Here is a 21280-nt window from a genome sequence, read left to right on the forward strand (position 1 = left end):
ATAAAAGTCAAAATTCATCCTAGAGTGACCTCTTATTACATGGACCCACCTGAAACTGAATATCCAACCCTACACTTGGCACCCATGTCACAGGGCTTGAAGAAAAAAGAGTCTCAAAACCTCTAGAACTGGTGGTACAAAACTATACTCTCAGTGTAAGAGGACTCCGGGATTTGGGCAGGGTTATGGGGAATTTAAGTACCCCATATCGGGAATAACAGAATAAACAGTTGCTAAAATGCTTGTTAAAAGACAAGGCATTAACTGCACAATCACTACAAATATTAAAGATAGAATAGCTCCCGAGACGAAGAATAAATGAAGGAAAGAGGCCCTTCTCAGTAGAGAAGAGGGAAGGGAAGGAAATTCACAGAAAATTTGTCTTAACTTCTGAGTAATTTCCCCAGGGGAGCCATGCCTTTAATGCCAGCACTAGGGAGGCAGAGGCAGGTGGATCTCTATGAGTTGGAGGCCAGCCTAGTCTACAGAGTTAGTTCCTGGATAGCCAAAGCCATACAGAGAAACTCTGTCTCTAAAAACAGAAACAGAGGAAATTTTTCAATGGAAAAAGAAGAAATATCTAATCAAGAAAAGGATTTTCCTGGTTAAAAAAAATGGAAAAATGTGGAATCAAGGCCTGCAGGTTAAAAGACCCCATAAATGAAAGCTAAAGAGGGAAGATAGACCTCTTCCAAGTAGAAATACAGGAAGAAAAAAGTCTCTTTCTAATCAAAGGAAGAAATTTAGGTGGAACTCAGAACTCTTGGTTGCATGCAGTTTCAGTGAAGAGCTCACCACCACACGAATTTCAAAGAATGACCAGTGTCAGGGTGGGGGGCTTGCTGCTGCAGCCTGACCTAGCACAAGTAGTCCAGAGTTTAAAGTTTTCTTGTTTGTTTGCTTAATTTTGGTTTAAATATTTTGTTTGTTTGTTTGTTTGTTTTCCCTCAAAGCAGAAATAATTAAATATTAAAGGTCCCTTTATGGGAATTTTTCCCTCAATGGTGGGAATAGCTCATTATCTATGATTGCCTCATGGGAGAAAGAAAAAAAATTAAACAAGCCCAAATTCTAGTAAAAAACAATCGTGGTCACGGCATAAAGAACCAAGTCAATGCTGTTTGAATATCCAGAGGTATTAGTCATTCCCTGTATAGAGAATGAGCTCGTCTCTTGATTGTCTAATTAATGTTTAAATAAATGTTCGATTTTCACAGCAATGAACTAAAAGAGCGAAAGTCATGATTTTACACTATACTCTTGGGTGTGCTCTTGTCTGTTTATCATTACTGAGAATTTGGCTCTGCTCATTAAGTTGCTTTCCAGAAATTCTTAGTTAAATTCTGTAAAATGTAATACCTGAAACAGAACAGGTTGTTAGCTTATTAAATAATGTGCCTACTAAGGCAAAAGCTCATAAAAATAATCTTTTGCTGATAAAGAGCTTACAAAAATGATCTTCCCACAAAACAAAATACAAGTAAATTGTTTGTCACACTCTGTTAATAATTGGCAAGATGTATTAACATGTTCTCAGAATCTAACAAAAAAAAGATATTCTTTTTAAGATTTTGTAAAAATACCCATGGATATTGCCTAAAATCACCTCTTAAAATCACATATAGATGGCTTTTAATGTTTTATGGATGACTTACATAAAAAGGACTTCACAGATTAAAGCCAGTGCTCAATTGTTGCTCAATTGTTATTACTCCTATATTTTAAAGGTAAAGCAGCTCCAAAATGTAAGACAGGATGTTTTGAAGATACTAGGAAGAAAGTATTTCGGCAAAATGTTACTAATGATGAGAAGCCACAGCTAAAATTACAAGTAAAGATTAAAAGCTTTAGTGAACACTGAAGCTGATGTATCTGTAATTTCCCAAGAATCTTGAAAAGCCAACTGGCCTTTACAAGAAGTCTCCACTTAGTTTTGAGGCATTGGAACATTATCTCAGATGAAGCAAAGGGTAGAGTGGACTAAATGTATAGGAACTAAAGTGCAAGTAGGGATATTAAAACCTTATGTGGCAGGTAAAGCAATGAATTTATGGAGAGAGATTTGTTACAGTGGGAAACTCAAATTAATATTCATAAACTTACAAAAACAGCTTGTAAAATGATGTTAAAAATAGGATACATTCCTGGAAAATGTATTGTAAGAAAAATATCAAAGAAAATCATAGACTACACAGGTTGACTAACAGCAGGACAAAATAGAATTGGTTATCCAAATTTAGAGTAAGGGCCACTGCCATGAACCCAACTGTTCTGCCTTTAAAATGGCTAACTAATAAGCCTGTGTGGGTGGAACAATGGGCCTTGACTAAAGAAAAATGACAGGAGCTTAAAGAAATAGCTATAGATCAGTTAGATGCTAAGCACATTGAGGAAAATACTAGTCCTTGGAAATGAAAAACAAATCTGAAAAATGGAGAATGTTAAGTGATTTGAGAGCTGTGAATAAGGTAACTCAATATACAGGATCTTTACAGCCTGGAATTCTTTTACCCTCTTTATTACCTAAAGATTGGCCTATTATAGTTAATTGATTTGCAAAAAAATTTTTTACCAACCCCTTATAAGAAAGAACAAGATAGAGAAAACTTTGCTTTTACAGCACCTACATATAATAATGCCCAGCCTGTAAAGAGATATCAAATGAAAGATCCTTCCTCAAGGAATGTTAAACAGTCCAAGTTTATACCGATATTTTGTGCATCAACCACTGGAAATGGTTCATAAACAATTTCCTCAATATATTATGTACCATTATGTGGATGATATTTTACTGACTGGTTTTGATACAGATACCTTAGAAAGAATATTTAATGTAGTACAAGAAATTTTACCCTGTTGGGGATTGCAAATTTCTCCTGAAAAAATATAAAGAGGAAATTCTCTTAATTATTTATGTTTTAAATTAAGTAAACAGTGGATCCAGCTACAAAATATATAGATTAAAAGAGATCAATTGCACTTTTAATGATTTTCAAAACTTATTTGATGGTGTTGACTGATTACAGCCTACCATTAGATTGTCTACTTAAGAATTACATAATTTGTTTTGAATTTTGAAAGGTGACTCAGATTTAAACAGCCCAAGAAATTAAACAGCTGAAGCAGAGAAGAAATTGGCCCAAGTAGAACAAAAATTAAAAAATTCCTATGTGGATCCATTAGATCTCACAACTGACTGTAGCAATTTCGTGGGAGAAATTAACAGCAAATATCCAAAAAGTAATGGACCTTAATTTATGAAAAGAACTGAATGGATTCTTCCCCCACATACTGAAAAACAACCAAAACCAAAAACAACAAAACACTTCATTCTTGGACTCTTACATTATATATAATGCAAATAAATTAGGAATGGCTGGTTATAAAGCATAAGAAAAGTAATTTGAAATCCATATGCTTTAGTTCAAAAATCAGAGTTGTATGCCATTTTAATTAGACTTTAATGAGTCTCTTAATATAATACCTAAATCTCAATATTCAGAAGTGGTTGTATCCCATATAGAAACTGCTGAACTTATTCCTGATAATTCAGAATTAATTCTGCCATTCATGAAACTGCAACAAACAATCTGGGACACAAATTATCCATTAAAATTCAGTCAGTTCAGATTCAGATTCAGTCTCATACTGGATTGCTTGCATCATTAGTGGAAGGAAATGTGGAATTTGAGTAATTACTGATAGGAAATATGTTGATAACATCAGAATTTCATAAGAAACATCATGTTAATAGTAAAGACTGAAAGGAAAAAAATTCTATACCTGGCAACAAGCTAAGAAAACTATAAAAAACCACCCAGCTTATTCTTTGTATATTTAAGTCCCTTTGGCTGCAGGAAGTAATCCCAAAGGTACACACACAGAGAAATGAAATTTGGCAAATAGATGTATTTCATTTCAAAGATTTTGAAAAATTAAAGTTTATTCATAATATCATTGATATATACTCTGGATGTCGATGGCATCTGACTTAAGTTCTAAAAAAAGGCTGATTCTATAATTACACATTTATTAGAAACAATGGTTATAATAATCATATCAATACAAATTAAAACTAATAATGTTCCAGCTTATGTTTCTAGTAAAATGAAACAAACGTTTTTGCACATTACAACATAGAATGCATTGCAGGGATACCGTATGACCTTACAGGGTAAGCAATTGTTGAAAGATATAATTGTACCCTAAAGGAGATGCATTTTAAACAGATGGGAGATATGAGGACCACCAGGGAGAGAATACATAATGTCTCACTAATTAAAATTTTAAGTGCTAATGAAGCAGGGACCACAGATGCTGAAAGGCATTGAATTGTGGGAGATAAGTGCTGAATTCAGTCAGCTTGTGTGTTATAAGGATGTTTTAACATCAGAATGAAAACCAGGGAAGATGTTAAGATGAGGCCAAGGGTATGCTTATGTTTCTGCAGGAGATGAGAAGTTATGGATGCCATCGAAATCAATAAAAGCTCAACAGACCCTTTGAATTCTACAACCCTGTTCCTTGCTAAGCTATCAGTGGCAACTGTACAGGTAACAGGGACCAACTATGCATACTCAGCCAATGTTTCTAAACCTCTAATTAACATAGGAGTATGCTGGGGGAGATATGGTTGTCCCTGTGCTAGTTAATGAATCTTCTTGGCTACCTGGTCCTCATGACAACCAAGGAGAATGGTAAGGAAATCATAAAGTATACTCTGGAGTATAAGGAATTCCTATTCGTATGGGAAATGAAATTCAGTGTCTAAATATAACCTTTCAAGTGTGCTTAATACTACCCAGGATTATCATAATAAGGTTTATATACTTCATGCATCTGATTTTAGAGGACAAGAGATTAACTCTACTAGTTCCATAAATCTAGTATTCTGTGAGATGTGGGTTACACACAAGGAATCTGACTGGGTATATTGGCAATAAATGTAAGAGTAAGAAATCTTGAGTGCTAATTAATATCTCCCACAGAAATACCATTGATCGGAACCCTATGGCTTCCAATTCCTTTCTTCCTCAAGAAAAATATTCTCCCTCAGAATTAAGATGGCCCAGATATAGTTCAAATGGAACTGTAGAAATTAGTTAATGAGCCTATTCAGTGGGATGAAGTTGTAATGTCAAGTCCTGTCTCCTGCAATTTGGCAGTTCAGTTCAAACTAACTTGTGAAAATTAGCAAGAGCTTTCCACTCCCTTAGCGTAGGAAGGAAAGCTAAACATAAGGATAACAAGTATACTTTGTCTTTTCGATTAAATCAAAGTCATCCTTTATAGCATGTGTAACATTCCCTTATTTGTTACTAAAGGGGCCTATACAGTGGCACCCTAATAATTATAGTATCACTTGTGAACACTGCACCCTTCATACCAGTGTTAATTCTAATAAGTCTTTAAAATTGACCTCTGAAAGTTTATACAATCTTAGAGCAAGGCCAGCAGTCTGGATACCGGTAATGCTGTCGAGGCCATGACAGGACTTTTCTGTGAGCATCCTAGTGAAAAACCTCACTAAAAGAAAATTAAGAAGAACACATTGAATGCTTGGACTGGTCATCACTATAGTTAGGGGGAATATTGCATTGACGGCTTTGGCTACAACAGCTGGACTGGCACTTCATAAAGAATTTCAGGCTGCTGAATTCATTAGAGCCTGTCACCAGCATTCTACAGAAATTTGGACTCAACAAAATAAAATGTGAGATACTTAATGATTTGAGACAAGCTGTTTACTATTGAGAGATCAGTTAGGAACATTAAGGGAACAGATAAGATTAAAATGTGATTGAATTGTTATATCCTATTGTACTACACCTTTAAGGCTCAATAATACCAAGTATGGCTGGGAAAAGGTTAAGATGTCTCCCTAATTCATCTCAAATGATTTATGATTTACAACAAGAAATTAAGAAAACTCTCACAGAAAGAGTTAGCTAATATGACAGCAATGGGTATTGTGGAAAGTCTTGCAGATACGTTTACCTTGTTCGACCCTATAAATCACTTTAATAGATTTCTTGTTCTAGCAATTGTTATCCTTGTTCTAACAGTAATAACTTTATTCACTTTAAAGTGTATTTTGGCTTACTTGCATAAGGTTGTAAAACATAACGATAGAGAAAAGTCTGTATTTACTGTAAGGCTACATAATCTTCAACATAATTGTAACCTGATGAGAAGGGGGAGGGGTGTAGTGGGCAATGCGGCAGAACATTGGCTTGATTCTAGAGTGTTAGTCAGCACCCGGGCCTTTGATCTGCCTTTTGTGAACTGTTGTTACCTTTTGTGTTCCCTACCTTCTGTGTGAAATATGTAAATCTTACATGAGTGCTTCCTAAAAAATTCAAAGCCTTTGCAAAGCTTGATTGCCAGGGGACTTGGAACCCCAAGATGCCAAGTGACAGAGAATTGCTTTGGCATTTTTCTCTTTGGGGGAACTTCAGAGAAGGGGTCTTGGTATGTGGAAATTGACTTGCTAAAGTGTAAATTGTATACCAACAAAAAAGCTTTTTGTAAAGCAACATGCAGTCAATTTACCAGGAGATGGCTCCCCTGCCTGTGGCTACAGAAACCAGAATTCATCCTAGAGTGACCCCTTTTCATCCATGGGTCCACTTGAAACAGAACACTGACATACAGGAGGGAAATGAGTAGGACTTTACCTGGTGAACTGTGTAAAAGGACCTCAATAGAATGACAGCACATCATCCCTTTAAAGGGACAGTTCCTGTTGCAGACATGAACAGCTAAAAAGGCTAGGGAAAGAGTATAAGAGTATACAGCAGTGGCAACGCTGTGCATTGACTAATCATAATCATATACTCGGATGCATACACACACATACATGTACACATATACATATGTATACACATACATATGCGGATACACTTTGTCTCTTGTGGGTGGCATTGTTTTTGGAAGTGGTGTAACCTTGTTGGAGGGAATACATTGTGTGTGTGTGTGTGTGTGTGTGTGTGTGTGTGTGTGTGTGTGTGTATGTGCACATGCATGTGCGCACGCACTAATAGTTCTCTTGAAGAAATCTAGTGTCTGGAGTAGGAAAAGGCTAGCTTCCTAAGACTGGACCTAGAAAACTAACATGCTTTTTAAAAGAAACATACTTCTCTTTCATTAACATTTCCTACTCTAAACACCTAATTTCGGGAGAATAGGTTCACATAACTGATTTCAAGAATCTGGCCAAAACACTGTCCCTGAGTCTTTGGTTTTTAACTGTATTTCTGAGTGCTGAGGGGTGTTATTTCACCACGGTGATCATCTGATATTCCACTATACTGGAAACTTGGCTTGAATGATCCCTTGGTCCCTCGTAGGTGTTGTTTTGGGTGGTAGTGTAGCCTTGCTGGTGGCAATATGTCACTGCAGTTGGACTGTGAGAGCTGATAGCTTTCACCCACTTCCAGTCTCTTCTTTCTCTTCCTTCATGTAGATGGCAATGTGATCTTTCAGCTTCACATTACTGCCATGAGCCTACTGCTTGCTGCCATGAGCCCTCACCAAAGATGGACTCTTAATCCTCTGGAAATGTAAGCCAAAATCAATCCCTACTTTCATAGCTCACTTTTGGCTATGGTGTTTTATCATAGAAATAGAAAAGTAACTGATTTCATATAATTACATAAGGGAAAATAAGTGATAAACTAAATACCTGATGAAATAATGGTTTAAGAATATGGTTTAACATTTCTTTAGAATGAAATTCAATGTCACTACCATCTCCCAAAGTATATATTCTATTGAAAAATTTATGAATCTAGTCATGTTTCTTAAGAATTAAGGAACATGATACTTAAAGAAAACTGAATCAGTTTGAATTTCCATTATCTTTCATGTTTTAATATCATAAAAGCAGAATTTGTGAAAGGCTGGTGTAAAGGGTTAATGTTGCTCGTCACTTTGAAGGTATCTAGACTCACCCAAGAGATAAGGCGACTAGCATGCCTGTGATAAATTGTCTGTTAGGGTAATTGAGGTGGGAAGACCCACCTTAGCTGTGGTGGCACCTGTCCACAGGTTGGGGATCTGGACTAGATAAAAGGAGAAAGTAAACGGAGCACTAGCATTATCAAGGTTCTCCTTTCTTGCTGTGGATACAAGGTAACAACCACCTCAGGCTCTTGGTGCCACGAATTCCTCTCTACGTTTTATGCTACCTCAAATATGGAGATTTGCTGGTCAGCGGTGACACACACCATTAATCCTAACACTCTGGAGGCAGAGGTGGTGGCTGGAGGATCTCTGTGAGTTTAAGACCAACCTAGTCTACAAAGAAAATTCCAGGACAGCCAGGACTGTTACACAGAGAAACCCTGTCTTGAAAAACAAGCAAACAAATAAATAAAAATGGATATTTATGTTGGATTTTAGACATTATAACTATATTTTAGATAAAGAAAAGGGTTTGTGGAAAGTTAAAAGGATTTTCAACTTGGGTATCATACATTTTATCTCTGTATATGACCTACTTTTACTCAAAGTTAGCATTACTTTAGATAATTTTGCTTAGAAGGGATTTTCATGATCCATGTATTCATTTTTTATCCAATTTGTTAATGTTGTAGCATTCCTAAGCTGCCAAACCATGCCTGAGAACCTGAAACACTAAAATAGTACAAATAACAATTTTATTTACCATCACACAGTCTATTAAAATGGGATTCATGTGTACATTTACAATTTTACCATCTTAAGAAAACATTTTTTTCAAAACAGAGTTTCTCTGTGTAGCTTTGGAGCCTATTCTGGTACTGGTTCTATAGACCAGGCCGGCCTTGAACTCACAGAGATCTGCCTTCCTCCTGAGTGGTGGGATTAAAGGCATACACCACAACTGCAGCTCATCTTAAGAAATTTTAAGGGTTAAAACCTACATTTCCTGCAGGTCTTTAGAACTCCAGCACTGTGTGGGCATAAACAAACCTCTTCACTCTTCTCCCTTCAATGTCATAACCACTCTGAACTTGCTTCTCCACTCTGCGGTTGAGAAATTTTTGTGGGGGAAAAGGGAGAAGCAGTCTTTTGAGAAAAGCAGCAGCTTTGATTTACAAACTAGGTAACTAGCTACATCTAGTGGCCATTTCCATGACCACCTCCAGTCTGTTGTTTTCATTGTTAAAAAGGTACAATCTAAGAAAGGCATTGGCAGTTTGAATGATGTAAAATAAAATTTCCAAAAATTCCAACCAACAAACAGAAACTTCAGAAAACTTTACCAGACATTTATTTTTAATGTATAAGAAATACAAATAGCACATAAACTTTCTAGCAAGTGTCTGTGATTACTAGATTATAATATTTGAAAAAACAGCCCTTGAGAAGGTCTGTAATTTTGCTATATGCAGGGGACAGGAATTAATTTTTGCCAGCTTTAACCTCAGAAGTCAAATGGGTATTATAGCGCCCCTGTTAGGAAGAACTCTCGACTGCTTTAACTGGTGGGGTAAGTATGAATTTTGGAACACATCTTTTTTGCAGTTGTTTGAGTAGAGCTATGGACCACAACACGTTTCAGTCTTGGAATCATCAGGTAATGAGAGTTTATTCATGTGCTGTGAGAATTAATCATGATCGTCGGCTTTGTTGTACGCAGAAAAGGGTGGGAGATTAGGACAGTGCACCGTTTCCGGCTGAGTCTACGAGGATGCTTCTGAAGTCAATAACTTGCATGTGGGGAGAACCATGCCACCTGCTGTGGCACATATGGGGAATGGAAAAATACCCCTGCCCCTCCTCTCCCCACTCTTCCACCTTGCCTCCCTCCCTCATCTTGGCTGCCATCTTGTGAACTTCTCCTTTCTTCTCCACGGCACCCTCTACAGCTTGATGATCTGAAATTGAGAGCACAGTAAACCCTTCCTCTCTTACTTTCTCAGGTCTTACACCAGAGACAAAAAGGCTAACATATTAAAAAAACAGTAGTAGCTAAAAAATATTTGTTGGCAAAAAAAATTGTAGCCATGGTTTTCATATAAAATTGAAAATATTAAAAATATGTTAGAAAGCCGGGCATTGGTGGCACACGCCATTAATCCCAGCACTTGGGAGGCAGAGGTAGGCGGATCTCTGTGAGCCTGGTCTACAAGAGCGAGGTCCAGGACATCCTCCAAAACAATACAGAGAAACCCTGTCTCGAAAAATAAAAAAAAACCCAAAAATGTTAGAAAATAAATTATTCTATTACTAATGTACTCTAAATTATATCTTATTAATAAATCTTGTTGATATTAACAACTAATAATAAATTGGAAGTATAATAAAAAAAGCAAAGAGAGAATGGCAGAAATAGAATAACAACCATTCCATGTATTTCAAAGGCTGAGCATGGGGAAGGTGTATGGGGAGCTTCATGTCTGTTCACGGTTTTCAACCACACACGAACTCTGTAAGAACATGTCTCTGTCCGAGATTCAACAGATAAAGAATTAAAGGAGCCTAAGTCTTGGGATGCACAAAGTGCATCGTATTGTTTACAGAAGGTTTCAGCTCATGAGTACCATACTTACAGTCTGGACAAAAAATAGTATCAGAATTTATTTTAGCACTGTCATGTTTTGCATGCCCTGAAAATGGTGGATGCAGCATCACATATTGTTGTGAAAGATGCTCCCAAGGTCAAAGTTGACTTCCTTCCATCAATGAACAAAAATCTTTCATTTCACCCATTCATTCAGCTGTTGTGTCAAGCATTCATGGAGCTAGAGAACAAAATAGGCTGAGTGCTACCTTGATGAACCTTATTGATTATTGGGACAGATAGACAGATATGCTTAAAAGGCAACTTAACTATGCTAAATCTGAAAAAGACAAATATGCACTATTTTGAACCGTTATTAGTGGACAAAACTCTGGCAAATAACATAATTCTGGAGGTTGGAGTGATGCTGTCACAGTTAAGAGTACTTGCTGCTCTCAAAGAAGACCCTAGGTGAGCTCCCAGCACCCACATAGTGTCTCACAACCATCTGTAACTCCAGTTCCAGAGGTTTTGACACTCTCTTTTATGTTTACTGTTTAATTAGCAGGCAAGCAGTTTTAATTTATCTTTGTATTTATCTATTTTTATATTTTATATGTATAACGGTTTCTCCTGCCAGTATGCTGCCTATTGCATACAATAAATCAGAGTGTCAGAAATCCTGAAGCTGGAGTTACAGAAGATTGTGAGCTGCCATGTGGGTGCCTGGATCTCAACTTCAAATTTAAATTAGAGACAGAAAAATAAAGTGATTGATTTTTTAAATTATTATTTTTTTATTTAGGTTAGAAACAATCTTGTTTCACATGTCAATCCCAGCTCTCTCTCCCTCCCCTCCTCCCCCTGCCCTGGCCACAAGATCCCCCAATCCCCCACCCAATCTGTACTCTGATCCCCAGGGAGGGGGAGGCACTGCATGGTGGCTCTCCAGTAACTGTCAGTTCATCCAGGGCAGGGCATAGGCCCTCCCCCAAGAGTCCCAACTGAGAGCCTCCCATATTGTGGCATGGGCACTCAAAGTCTATTTGTACGCCAGGGATAAATACTATCCAAGGCCCCATAGATTACCTAGGCCTCCTCACTGACACCCACATTCAGGGGGTCTGGGTCAGTCCCACACGTTCCACACAGCCATCAATCTGGAGTCCAAGAGCTCCCCCTTGTTCAGGTCAGATGTTTCTGTGAGTTAAACCAGCCCAGTCTTAACTCCTTTGCCCATCAGTTCTCTTTCTGACACTGGATTCCAGGAGTTCAGTTCAGTGTTTGTCTGTGGGTATCTGTCTCTGCTTTCATCAGTCACTGGATGAAGGTACTGTTTCCAAGACTCTCTGACAGTGAGACTGTATTCTGGAACTCCCCTGATTCATGTCTAAAATCCATAAATGAGTGAGTACATACCATGTTTCTCTTTTTGTGACTGGGTTTACCTCAATCAGTATGATTTATTCTAGTGTCATCCATTTTCCTGCAAATTTCAAGATTCCATTATTTTTTTCCAGTGAGTAGTACTCTATTGTGTAAATGAACCACATTTACTCTACCCACTCTTCAGTTGAAGGGCATCTAGGTTACTTCCAGGGTCTGGCTATTACAAATAAGGTTGCTATGAACATAGTGGAACAGACATTCTTGGTGTATGAATGTGCATTTTTTGGGTATATGCCTAAGAGTGGAATTGCTGGGTCTCGTGGTAGACTGATTCCTATTTTTCTGAGGAATCTCCATACTGATTTACAAAGTGGCTGTACAATTTGGCACTCCCACCAGCAGTGGAGGATTGTTCCCTTTTCTGCACATCTTCTTCAACATAAACTGCCTTTGGAGTTTTTGATTTTAGCCATTCTGTCAGAAGTGAGATCATATCTCAGTTGTTTTGATTTGCATTTCCCAGATGGCTAATTGTAAAGAGTGATGTTTCTCTTATTTTTTTCTCAGCCCTTTTATCATCTGTATATAGTAGGGCTACTGATTTTCTTGAGTTGATCTTGTAGCCTGGCACTTTGCTGAAGGTGTTAATCACCTGTAAGTGTTCCCTGGTAGAGTTCTTTGGGTCATTTATGTAAACTATCAAATCATCTGCAAATAGTGAAAGTTTGACCTCTTCCTTTCCAATTTGTGTCCCCTTGATCTCCTTTTGTTGTATGGGTCTGGCTATAACTTCAAGTACAATATTGAAAAGGTATGGAGAGTGGATAGCCTTGTCTTGTTCCTGATCTTTGAGGAATTGCGTTGAGTTTCTGTCCATTTAGTTTGATGTTGGCTGTTGGTTTGCTGTATATTCTAATTCAAATATATAATAAAAAGTGTTTAAAATGATTTTAAAAAGTAAATACCAAACCTAAGGATAATAGATATAGAAGATGATAAAGAAAACCACCTCAAAGGGGCAGAAAACATATTCAACAAAAATCATAGAAGAAAACTTTCCCAATATTAAGAAAGACATGCCATGAAGGTACAAGAAGCTTACAGAACACCAAATAGAGTGGATCACAAAAAAGTTACCTTGCCACATAAGAATCAAGACCCCAAATATACAGAATAAAGAAAGAATATTAAGAGCAGCAAAGGTAAAAGGCCAAGTAACATATAAAGGCAAACCTATCAGAATTACACCTGACTTCTCCATGGAAACTCTGAAAGCCAGAAGGTCCTGGATAGATATTCTACCAACACTAAGAGACCATGGATGCCAGCCCAGACTACTGTACCCCCCCAAAGCTCTCAATCACGATAGATGGAGAAAACAAGATGTTCCATGACAAAACTAGATTCAAACAATACATATCCACTAACCCAGCCCTACAGAAAATTCTGGAGTAAAAATTCCAACCCAAGGAAGTTAACTACAACCAGAAAAACATAGGCATTAGATAATCCCACTTTACCAACAGCCAAAAGAACAAAGGGGTGGAATTCCACACATAATTCCACCACCAACACCCATTCCAAATCAAAGAAGAATGAGCAATCAATGGTCATTAATATCCCTCAACCTTAATGACCTTAACTCACCCATAAAAAGACACAGTCTAACATAATGGATTCAAAGACAGTACCCATCCTTCTGCTGCATACAAGAAACACACCTCACCCTCAAAGACAGACATTACCTGAGAGTTAAAGGTTGGGAAAAGATTTTCCAATCAAATGGACCCAAGAAACAAGCAGGGATAGCAATCCTAATATCTACCAAATTAGACTTTAAAATAAAATCAATCAAAAGAGATGAAGGAGGTCATTACATACTCATCACAGGCAAAATCCACCAAGATAAAGTTTCCCTGATTTCTTAGGCTTTTATCGTCTGTATATAGTAGGGCTACTCATAATCTTGAGTTGATCTTCTATCCTGCCACTTTGCTGAAAGTATTTATCAGCTGCAGGAGTTCCCTGGTGGAGTTTTTTGGGTCACTTATGTAAACTGTCATATCATCTGCAAATAGTGAAAGTTTGACGTCTTCCTTTCCAATTTGTATCCCCTTGATCTCCTTTTGTTGTCATGATGTTGGCTGTTGATTTGTTGTATACAGCTTTTATTATGTTTAGGTATGTTCCTGTTATCCAAGATCTCTCCAAGACCTTTATCATAAAGGGGTCGTGAATTTTGTCAAAGACTTTTTCAGCATCTAGTGAGATTATCATATGATTTTTGTTCCTCAGTTTGTTTATATGGTGGATCACATTGATGTATTTTCATGGGTTGAACCAGCCCTGCATCCCTGGAATGATGCCTACTTGATCATGGTGGATGAGTTTTCTGATGTGTTCTTGGATCCAGTTTGCCAATATTTTATTGAGTATTTTTGCATCAATGTTCGTGAGGGATATTGGTCTGAAGTTCTCTTTCTTAGTTGTGTCTTTGCATGGCTTGGGTATCAAGGTTACTGAAGCCTCATAAAAAGAGTTTGGCAACTGTAAAGGGAAGCCTTCCTGTCAGCCTGGTTCCAGAGCTGCATCTGTCCCAAATGAACACACAGGAGGCTATATTAATTATGAAGCTGTTGGCCTTGCTTGTTTCTTACTGGCTAGCTCTGACTTAACCCGTCTAAGTATTTCTCTTACCGCAGAAAGGGGTCTGGACTTCTGACCCCTATGGTAGCTACTTCTTGACTTCCTGTGTTTCTCCTACCCAGAATCCTCCTTGACTCCTAGTCCCACCTATCTTGGTTCCCTATTGGCCAACAGTGCTTTATTGACATATACACAGGACTTTCCCCCATCAGGCAAAAACCCTTCTGCTTCTGTTGCATGAAATACTTTGAGAAGAATTGGTATAAGCTGTTCTTTGAATTTCTGGTAGAATTCTGCACTGAAATCATCTGGCTCTGGGCTTTTTTTGGTTGGGGAACTTTTGCTGACTACTTCTATTTCCTTAGGTATTATAGGTCTATTTAAATTCCTTATCTGTTCTCGATTTAATTTTAGAAAGTGATATCTATCCAGAAAATTGTCCATTTCCTTATATTTTCAAAATGTGTGGAGTACAGGTTTTCAAAGTATGACCTGATGATTCTCTGGATTTCCTCAATGTCCATTGTCATAACCCCTTTTTGTTTCTGGTTTTGTTAATTTGCATGTTCACACTCTGTCATTTGGTAAGTTTGCATAAAGGTTTGTCTATCTTGTTGACTTTCTCAAAGAACCAACTCTTCATTACATTGATTTTTTTTTCTGTTTTCTTAGTTTTTGCTTTATTGATTTCACTCCTCAATTTGATTATTTCCTGGTGTCTACTCCTCCTGGGTGAATTTGCTTCTTTGAGTTATAGAGCTTTCAGTTGAGTTGTTAATTCTCTAGTGTAACTATTCTCCTGTTTCTTCATGTGGGCACTTAGTGCTATGAACTTCCCTCGTAGCACTGCTTTCAAAATATCCCATAAGTTTGGGTATGTTATGTTCTTATTCTCATTGAATTTTAGGAAGCCTTTAATTTCTTTTGTATTTCTTCATTGATCCAGGAATGGTGCAATTGTGCCTTGGTCAACTTCCATGATTTTGAAGGGTTTCTGCAATTTTTGTTGTTATTGAATTCTAATTTTAACAAATGGTGGTCTGATAAGGTACATGGAGTTATTCCAACTTTTTGTAGCTGCTGAGGTTTGATATGTTGCCGAGTATGTGGTCGATTTTTGAGAAGGTTGCATGTGGTGCTGAGAAGAAGGTATATTCTTTTTTATCTGGGTGGAATGTTCTATAGATGTCTGTTAATCCCAATTGGGTCATAGCTTCTTTTAGTTCCTTTACTTCTTTGTTAATTTTCTGTCTGGTAGTTCTGTCTAGAGGTGAGAGTAGGGTGTTGAAGTCTTCCACTATAAGTGTGTGGGGCTTTATATGTGATTTGAGTTTTAATAATGTTTCTTTTATGAATGTGGGTGCCTTTGTATTTGGGGCATAAATGTTAAAAATTGAAACTTCATCTGGGTGGATTTCTTCTGTGATGAGTATGTAATGACCTCTTTCATCTCTCTTGATTGATTTTATTTTAAATCTAATTTGTTAGATATTAGGATTGCTACCCTGTAGGAGGAAGCCTGTATGCCACCATTAACCATGTGACTTACTAGAGGCACATACAGATCATGTAAGAGCGGTTTACCACACCGCTAACCACACCCACTTTAGGCATGACTAAAGATGTATACGGACGGACGTAAAGATGTATACGTACGTAGGCGGTGAACTACGTCACTAGCCAGGCCCACTTTTGGGCATGGCTAGGGGGCGTTACAGGGGAAGGCATAAAAGACAGCACACAGGAAGTCTTGGTCTCTTTTCCCGGAGTTTGGCTTCCAGTTCGGCAGCGGAAAACTACTTGGCTCATCTGGGTTACTTGTTTGGTATCTTGTGAGTAATTTCTACAATAAATACTTAGTTTTACTTTCAGTAAGTGTGTCGCTTATCATTACAGCGTCATTTGGAGCCACATTTGGTGTCATAAGTGAGATCCTCCTACACTACCCCTGCTTGTTTCTTCGGTCCATTTGATTGGAAAATCTTTTCCTAACCCTTAACTCCGAGGTAATGTCTGTCTTTGAGGCTGATGTGTGTTTCTTGTATGCAGCAGAAGGATGGGTTCTGTCTTCAAATCCATTCTGTTAGCCTGTGTCTCTTTATGGGTGAGTTAAGACCATTAACAGTGAGGGATATCAATGATCATTGATTGCTCATTCTTGTTTGTTTTAGAATAGTTGATAGTGGTGGAAATATATGTGGATTTCCACCTCTTTTCTTTTGGCTGTTGGTAAGGTGGGATTATCTATTGCCTATGTTTTTCTGGTTGTAGTTAACTCCCTTGGGTTGGAGTTTTCCTTCCAGAATTTTCTGTAGGTCTGGGTTAGTGGATACATATTGTTTAAATCTGGTTTTGTCATGGAATATCTTGTTTTATCCATCTATAGTGATTGAAAGCTTTGCTGGGTATAGCAGTCTGGGCTGGCATCTGTGGTCTCTTAGTGTTGGTAGAATATCTATCCAGGACCTTCTGGCTTTCAGAGTTTCCATGGAGAAATCAGGTGTGATTCTGATAGGTTTGCCTTTGTATGTTACTTGGCCTTTTACCTTTGCTGCTCTTAATATTCTTTCTTTATTCTGTATATTCATGGGTTTTACTATTATGTGGTGAGGCGATTTCTTTTTGTGGTGGTCTCTATTTGGTGTTCTGCAGGCTTCTTGTACTTTCACTAGCATGACTTTCTTTAAGTTGGGAAAGTTTTCTTCTATAATTTTGTTGAATATGTTTTCTGCCCCTTTGAGGTGGATTTCTTAACCTTCTTCTATACCTATTATTCTTAGGTTTAGTCTTTTCACAGTATCCCATGTTTCCTGGATATTTTGTGTTAGGAATTTGTTGGACTTAAGATTTTCTTTGGTGGATAAGTCTATTTCCCCTAGTGTATCTTCAACACCTGAGATTCTGTCTTCCATCTCTTGAATTCTGTTGGTTATGCTTGTATCTGTAGTACCTGACAGTTTGCTCAGATTTTCTATTTCCAGCATTCCTTCAGACTGTGTGTGTGTGTGTGTGTGTGTGTGTGTGTGTGTTTTTCGGTTTTCAAGACAGGGTTTCTCTGTGGCTTTGGAGGCTGTCCTGGAACTCTCTTGGTAGTCCAGGCTGGTCTCGAACTTACAGAGATCCACCTGCCTCTGCCTCCCTAGTGCTGGGATTAAAGGCGTGCGCCACCAATGCCCGGCCAGACTGTGTTTTTTTTGTTTTTTGTTTTTTGTTTTTATTGTCTCTATTTCAGCTTTCAACCCTTGTACTTTTTGAATTGTTCCTTGTAATTTTTGCTTTATCTTTTGCTCACTTTCTTTCATTTGTCCAAGTTTTTGGTTTGTCTTTTCTTCCATTTCTTGCATTTTTTGGATTGTTTTCTCCTCCATTTCTTGCAATTCTTGCGTTTTTTGGATTGTTTTTTCCTCCATTTCTTATTTTTTTTGGCTTGTTTTTTCTTCCATGTCTTTAAGGGATTTTCTCAGTTCTTCTTAGAGGACCTCTATCATTTTCATGAAGTTGTTTTTAAGGTCTTTCTCATCTGCTTCTTCCGCAATGAACTGTTCAGGTCTTGTGGGTGTAGATTCTCTAGTTTCTGGTGGTGTCATATTTGTTTTTCTGTTGGTGGGTGTGTTTTTGTATTATCTCCTTCCCATCATTTCTTCCTGTGGGTGCAGAAGGAGTCACTTCCTCCACTGGTGGGTATGTAACCATGATTCCTTTCCAGTGGCTGGGAGCAGGTCCAATACCCTGGAGGCTTTCCTCTTGCTTGAATGGAGGTCGTCTTAGTATTGGGACCTTCACAGACTCTTGGTAGGCTGGACCCTTACCTAGACTGGCCTGTCCTGTGGGTGGAGACTAGGGCTTGGAAGCCGGCAGTCTCTGGGCAGGCTGAATCCCCTCGGGCTGGGATCTGGATCTGCTGTGCGCAGTCCTCAGGTCTCAGGTGTTTCTGCTCAGGCCACTGGAAGTTAGGCTTGCCTCACCTCCCCTGTCCTGTGGGTGGAGACTGGGCCTTGGAAGCTGGCAGTCTGGGCAGACTGAATCCTGTCAGGCTGGGATCTGGATCCACTGTGCCAAGTGATTAAATTTGTACACCTTTTCGAGGTGTATTGCTTTTAAAAAATTGCATTGTGTATATACAGCATGTTACTGAAGGCACAAGGTCATGATACAAACCGACTGAATGCCGGGAAGTTAGTGAAAATACAGCTCTTAAGTAGATGTTCAAAATTACAAAGAGATGTAGTTATATAATATAATACAGTAGTAGGAAAGAGGAGAATGAAGCTATCTGCTCAATCAAACAAGAGGAATCCAGAGAAAATGTTTGAACTCTGCAGTCTTCTACTGCAGTTGAATTGAGATGAAAGACCACAGTGGCTAGGAACCACACTACATACAAAAGTCAAGAAAGAAATGAGAAATAGATGGATTAGAGAGTTTTTTCCAGTGCAGTAGTACGTCAAGGGTAACAATTCTTCATGGTGATAGGATCATCTATCATCCCCCAACAGGAGAGCCTGGGACAGAGCCAAAGCTCTGTAGACATGGGTGTATTTACTAGTCCAGACTGACAGGTTTCATTTCCTGATAGCATTCCCAAACATTTGGTAATTGCATCTGTTTTCCATTTTAGTAAAACTTGTTATTAATACAGGACAATATGTCCATTAGTCATCTTTAAAATTATAATATGCCTAATCATCACAAAGTTGAACTACATGCCTCCATAATCAAGGCCTTCCAAAAGAATAGTGAAGTTTTTTGTTTGGAACATATTAATTGTGCATATTAATGGTTCCAGGGCCGTATTTGTGCCATATACCTATAGCAGTCACTAATCAAATTCAATCCACCTTTCCCACCTCTGCCCATAGTGCTTCTTTTTAGTTTGTTTTTGTTCACCACCCCAGCCCAGCTTCCACAGTACTTCTTAGTGTCTACTATTCACTATTCCACTTTCAGGCTGACTCAGAAGGGGCACTTTTAAACTGTACATAGTTCTCATGTATACCCACTACCTACAACTGCCTCTGAATCCATTTGATATCTGTGCGACCTGTAGAACATGATGGATACATAAATTGTTCGTAGCTTTGTATAGTTGGGAGAACGCTCATCTGGGTTCCCTTTCCTCAGTGTAATTTCTGGTTTTAGCCTAGAATAAATCTTTCAAGAAATCTTTTGAGGCCTTTCCACGCTGCTCTGGGACGGGTCCATACGGCGTTGTTCTTGATCCCGTCGTAACTTAAAAGGGAAACTTACACAATGTCAGGAGCCCTTGACATCCTGCAGATGAAGGAGGAAGATGTCCTCAAATTCCTAGATGCAGGAACCCACTTAGGTGGCACCAACCTTGACTTTCAGATGGAGCAGTACATCTACAAAAGGAAAAGTGACGGCATCTACATCATAAATCTGAAGAGGACGTGGGAGAAGCTGTTGCTGGCACCCCGGGCCATCGTTGCCATTGAGAACCCCCGCTGATGTCAGCGTTATCTCCTCTAGGAACACTGGGCAGCGAGCTGTGCTGAAGTTTGCCGCTGCCACCGGAGCCACTCCAATTGCCGGCCGTTTCACTCCTGGCACCTTCACCAACCAGATCCAAGCAGCCTTCCGGGAGCCATGGCTTCTGGTGGCCACTGACCCCAGGGCTGACCACCAGCCCCTCACAGAGGCGTCTTACGTCAACCTGCCCACCATTGCTCTGTGTAACACACACTCTCCTGTGCGCTACATGGACATTGCCATCCCGTGCGACAACACGGGAGCTCACTCAGTGGGTCTGATGTGTGATGCTGGCCCGGGAAGTACTCCGCATGCGTGGCACTATCTCCCAAGAGCACCCATGGGAGGTCATTCCTGACCTTTACTTCTACAGAGACCCAGAGGAGATTGAGAAGGAGGAGCAGGCTGCCGCCGAGAAGGCTATGACCAAGGAGGAATTTCAGGGAGAATGGATGGCGCCAGCTCCTAAGTTTACTGCTGCTCAGCCAGAGGTGGCCGACTGGTCTGAGGGTGTGCAGGTGCCCTCCGTACCCACCCAGCAGTTTCCTACTGAAGACTGGAGTGCCCAGCCAGCCACTGAGGACTGGTCAGCAGCTCCATCAGCGCAGGCCACTGAGTGGGTTGGAGCCACCACTGAGTGGTCCTGAGCTGCTCTGCAGACATCCGAGCAAAGGGAAAAAATGTGGAAGGAAAATAAAGTTTCTACAAGCTGAGAAAAAAAAAAAAGAAATCTGGTGGGATAAAAGACAATTGATTTTTAATTGATTTTGTCAAATAATATTCTAAATTTTTGTCATTTTATGTACTTACGAAAACCACATCCAAGGGGTGTTTTTCTATAACTCACTCAATATAGGAGTGTTTAAATCTATGCCTTTGTGGGGCTGGAGAAATGGCTCAGATGTTAAGAGTTCTTGCAGAGGACCTGAATTTGGTTCCCATCACTCACATCTGGTGGCTCCTAACCATCTGTAATTGCAGATCACAGTCTCTGAAACTCTCTTCTGGCCTCCATGGGTACCTTGCACTCACATGTGCACATATCTATACACACACACACACACACACACACACACACACACACACACATCTGGTCACCACATTGTAAGTCAAACATCATGTGATTTGGTCTTGAGGGTCAAGACATCCCGTAGCCACACCTTAAGTCAAACATCTTTAGTTTAACCCTGGGAGCAAGAATAGGTTTGAACTCTCTGACCTTCAGTCAAGAGACAGCAGAATCAGTAACAATAGGCCCCCACAGAT

At 39.0% G+C, this 21280-nt stretch overlaps 1 pseudogene; it reads left to right on the forward strand.

The window, feature by feature from the left end:
* Nucleotides 1-19718: 19718 nt before the first annotated feature.
* LOC121132841 lies at nucleotides 19719-20718 on the forward strand (annotated as a pseudogene).
* The last annotated feature ends 562 nt before the right edge of the window (nucleotides 20719-21280 follow it).

This window comes from Mesocricetus auratus, unplaced genomic scaffold (assembly GCF_017639785.1).
Source record: "Mesocricetus auratus isolate SY011 unplaced genomic scaffold, BCM_Maur_2.0 Super-Scaffold_100018, whole genome shotgun sequence".
NCBI lineage: Eukaryota > Metazoa > Chordata > Mammalia > Rodentia > Cricetidae > Mesocricetus > Mesocricetus auratus.